Source organism: Harpegnathos saltator, unplaced genomic scaffold, assembly GCF_003227715.2.
Source record: "Harpegnathos saltator strain DR-91 unplaced genomic scaffold, Hsal_v8.6 scaffold128, whole genome shotgun sequence".
Classification (NCBI taxonomy): domain Eukaryota; kingdom Metazoa; phylum Arthropoda; class Insecta; order Hymenoptera; family Formicidae; genus Harpegnathos; species Harpegnathos saltator.
The window spans coordinates 644,308-649,727 of record NW_020229904.1 but is presented as its reverse complement, the minus strand read 5'-3'; positions in this window follow the sequence as shown (position 1 = coordinate 649,727).

Sequence of the window (5,420 nt, the reverse complement as noted above, 5' to 3'; positions counted from 1 at the left end):
CGGACAGGTACCAAATTAAAGCCCTTTCAAAACCCTACATTTTGGACTACATGGACGACCCTCTACTCCCAATAGAAGCGGAGATATCGACGGATGAAGGCTGGATATCGACGGAGAAAGGTTGGAAAACTTTAACCTTCGATATCTCCTAAACGGTTAGAGATACAGGCTTCGGACAGGTACCAAATTAAAGCCCTTTCAAAACCCTACATTTTGGACTACAATGACGACCCTCTACTCCCATAGAAGCGGAGATATCGACGGATGAAGGCTGGATATCGACGGAGAAAGGTTGGAAAACTTTAACCTTCGATATCTCCTAAACGGTTAGAGATACAGGCTTCGGACAGGTACCAAATTAAAGCCCTTTCAAAACCCTACATTTTGGACTACATGGACGACTCTCTACTCCCAGTAGAAGCGGAGATATCGACGGAGAAAGGTTGGAAAACTTTAACCTTCGATATCTCCTAAACGGTTAGAGATACAGGCTTCGGACAGGTACCAAATTAAAGCCCTTTCAAAACCCTACATTTTGGACTACATGGACGACCCTCTACTCCCAGTAGAAGCGGAGATATCGACGGATGAAGGCTGGATATCGACGGAGAAAGGTTGGAAAACTTTAACCTTCGATATCTCCTAAACGGTTAGAGATACAGGCTTCGGACAGGTACCAAATTAAAGCCCTTTCAAAACCCTACATTTTGGACTACAATGACGACCCTCTACTCCCAGTAGAAGCGGAGATATCGACGGATGAAGGCTGGATATCGACGGAGAAAGGTTGGAAAACTTTAACCTTCGATATCTCCTAAACGGTTAGAGATACAGGCTTCGGACAGGTACCAAATTAAAGCCCTTTCAAAACCCTACATTTTGGACTACATGGACGACTCTCTACTCCCAGTAGAAGCGGAGATATCGACGGTGACGACGGAGAAAGGTTGGAAAACTTTAACCTTCGATATCTCCTAAACGGTTAGAGATACAGGCTTCGGACAGGTACCAAATTAAAGCCCTTTCAAAACCCTACATTTTGGACTACATGGACGACCCTCTACTCCCAGTAGAAGCGGAGATATCGACGGATGAAGGCTGGATATCGACGGAGAAAGGTTGAAAACTTTAACCTTCGATATCTCCTAAACGGTTAGAGATACAGGCTTCGGACAGGTACCAAATTAAAGCCCTTTCAAAACCCTACATTTTGGACTACATGGACGACCCTCTACTCCCAGTAGAAGCGGAGATATCGACGGATGAAGGCTGGATATCGACGGAGAAAGGTTGAAAACTTTAACCTTCGATATCTCCTAAACGGTTAGAGATACAGGCTTCGGACAGGTACCAAATTAAAGCCCTTTCAAAACCCTACATTTTGGACTACATGGACGACCTCTACTCCCAGTAGAAGCGGAGATATCGACGGATGAAGGCTGGATATCGACGGAGAAAGGTTGGAAAACTTTAACCTTCGATATCTCCTAAACGGTTAGAGATACAGGCTTCGGACAGGTACCAAATTAAAGCCCTTTCAAAACCCTACATTTTGGACTACATGGACGACCCTCTACTCCCAGTAGAAGCGGAGATGATATCGACGGAGAAAGGTTGGAAAACTTTAACCTTCGATATCTCCTAAACGGTTAGAGATACAGGCTTCGGACAGGTACCAAATTAAAGCCCTTTCAAAACCCTACATTTTGGACTACATGGACGACCTCTACTCCCAGTAGAAGCGGAGATATCGACGGATGAAGCTGGATATCGACGGAGAAAGGTTGGAAAACTTTAACCTTCGATATCTCCTAAACGGTTAGAGATACAGGCTTCGGACAGGTACCAAATTAAAGCCCTTTCAAAACCCTACATTTTGGACTACATGGACGACTCTCTACTCCCAGTAGAAGCGGAGATATCGACGGATGAAGGATATGACGGAGAAGGTTGGAAAACTTTAACCTTCGATATCTCCTAAACGGTTAGAGATACAGGCTTCGGACAGGTACCAAATTAAAGCCCTTTCAAAACCCTACATTTTGGACTACATGGACGACTCTCTACTCCCAGTAGAAGCGGAGATATCGACGGATGAAGTGGATATCGACGGAGAAAGGTTGGAAAACTTTAACCTTCGATATCTCCTAAACGGTTAGAGATACAGGCTTCGGACAGGTACCAAATTAAAGCCCTTTCAAAACCCTACATTTTGGACTACATGGACGACTCTCTACTCCCAGTAGAAGCGGAGATATCGACGATGAATGGATATCGACGGAGAAAGGTTGGAAAACTTTAACCTTCGATATCTCCTAAACGGTTAGAGATACAGGCTTCGGACAGGTACCAAATTAAAGCCCTTTCAAAACCCTACATTTTGGACTACATGGACGACCCTCTACTCCCAGTAGAAGCGGAGATATCGACGGATGAAGGCTGGATATCGACGGAGAAAGGTTGGAAAACTTTAACCTTCGATATCTCCTAAACGGTTAGAGATACAGGCTTCGGACAGGTACCAAATTAAAGCCCTTTCAAAACCCTACATTTTGGACTACATGGACGACTCTCTACTCCCAGTAGAAGCGGAGATATCGACGGGAGAAAGGTTGGAAAACTTTAACCTTCGATATCTCCTAAACGGTTAGAGATACAGGCTTCGGACAGGTACCAAATTAAAGCCCTTTCAAAACCCTACATTTTGGACTACATGGACGACTCTCTACTCCCAGTAGAAGCGGAGATATCGACGGATGAAGGCTGGATATCGACGGAGAAAGGTTGGAAAACTTTAACCTTCGATATCTCCTAAACGGTTAGAGATACAGGCTTCGGACAGGTACCAAATTAAAGCCCTTTCAAAACCCTACATTTTGGACTACATGGACGACCTCTACTCCCAGTAGAAGCGGAGATATCGGACGGGAGAAAGGTTGGAAAACTTTAACCTTCGATATCTCCTAAACGGTTAGAGATACAGGCTTCGGACAGGTACCAAATTAAAGCCCTTTCAAAACCCTACATTTTGGACTACATGGACGACCTCTACTCCCAGTAGAAGCGGAGATATCGACGGATGAAGGCTGGATATCGACGGAGAAAGGTTGGAAAACTTTAACCTTCGATATCTCCTAAACGGTTAGAGATACAGGCTTCGGACTGGTACCAAATTAAAGCCCTTTCAAAACCCTACATTTTGGACTACATGGACGACCTCTACTCCCAGTAGGAAGCGGGAGATATCGACGGAGAAAGGTTGGAAAACTTTAACCTTCGATATCTCCTAAACGGTTAGAGATACAGGCTTCGGACAGGTACCAAATTAAAGCCCTTTCAAAACCCTACATTTTGGACTACATGGACGACTCTCTACTCCCAGTAGAAGCGGAGATATCGACGGAGAAAGGTTGGAGAAAACTTTAACCTTCGATATCTCCTAAACGGTTAGAGATACAGGCTTCGGACAGGTACCAAATTAAAGCCCTTTCAAAACCCTACATTTTGGACTACATGGACGACTCTCTACTCCAGTAGAAGCGGAGAGATATCGACGGAGAAAGGTTGGAAAACTTTAACCTTCGATATCTCCTAAACGGTTAGAGATACAGGCTTCGGACAGGTACCAAATTAAAGCCCTTTCAAAACCCTACATTTTGGACTACATGGACGACCCTCTACTCCCAGTAGAAGCGGAGATATCGACGGATGAAGGCTGGATATCGACGGAGAAAGGTTGGAAAAACTTTAACCCTTCGATATCTCCTAAACGGTTAGAGATACAGGCTTCGGACAGGTACCAAATTAAAGCCCTTTCAAAACCCTACATTTTGGACTACATGGACGACTCTCTACTCCCAGTAGAAGCGGAGATATCGACGGAGGAAAGGTTGGAAAACTTTAACCTTCGATATCTCCTAAACGGTTAGAGATACAGGCTTCGGACAGGTACCAAATTAAAGCCCTTTCAAAACCCTACATTTTGGACTACATGGACGACCTCTACTCCCAGTAGAAGCGGAGATATCGACGGGAGCATATCGACGGAGAAAGGTTGGAAAACTTTAACCTTCGATATCTCCTAAACGGTTAGAGATACAGGCTTCGGACAGGTACCAAATTAAAGCCCTTTCAAAACCCTACATTTTGGACTACATGGACGACCCTCTACTCCCAGTAGAAGCGGAGATATCGACGGATACGGAGAAAGGTTGGAAAACTTTAACCTTCGATATCTCCTAAACGGTTAGAGATACAGGCTTCGGACAGGTACCAAATTAAAGCCCTTTCAAAACCCTACATTTTGGACTACATGGACGACCCTCTACTCCCATAGAAGCGGAGATATCGACGGATGAAGGCTGGATATCGACGGAGAAAGGTTGGAAAACTTTAACCTTCGATATCTCCTAAACGGTTAGAGATACAGGCTTCGGACAGGTACCAAATTAAAGCCCTTTCAAAACCCTACATTTTGGACTACATGGACGACCCTCTACTCCCAGTAGAAGCGGAGATATCGACGGAGAAGGTGGTATCAGGAGAAAGGTTGGAAAACTTTAACCTTCGATATCTCCTAAACGGTTAGAGATACAGGCTTCGGACAGGTACCAAATTAAAGCCCTTTCAAAACCCTACATTTTGGACTACATGGACGACCCTCTACTCCCATAGAAGCGGAGATATCGACGGATGAAGGCTGGATATCGACGGAGAAAGGTTGGAAAACTTTAACCTTCGATATCTCCTAAACGGTTAGAGATACAGGCTTCGGACAGGTACCAAATTAAAGCCCTTTCAAAACCCTACATTTTGGACTACATGGACGACCTCTACTCCCATAGAAGCGGAGATATCGACGGAGAAAGGTTGAAAACTTTAACCTTCGATATCTCCTAAACGGTTAGAGATACAGGCTTCGGACAGGTACCAAATTAAAGCCGTTCAAAACCCTACATTTTGGACTACTGGACGACCTCTACTCCCAGTAGACGCGAGAAATCGACGGATGAAGGCTGGATATCGACGGAGAAAGGTTGGAAAACTTTAACCTTCGATATCTCCTAAACGGTTAGAGATACAGGCTTCGGACAGGTACCAAATTAAAGCCCTTTCAAAACCCTACATTTTGGACTACATGGACGACTCTCTACTCCCAGTAGAAGCGGAGAATACGGATACGGAGAGAAAGGTTGGAAAACTTTAACCTTCGATATCTCCTAAACGGTTAGAGATACAGGCTTCGGACAGGTCCAAATTAAAGCCCTTTCAAACCCTACATTTTGGACTACATGGACGACCTCTACTCCCAATAGAAGCGGAGATATCGAGAAAGGTTAGAAAACTTTAACCTTCGATATCTCCTAAACGGTTAGAGATACAGGCTTTCGGACAGGTACCAAATTTAAGCCCTTTCAAAA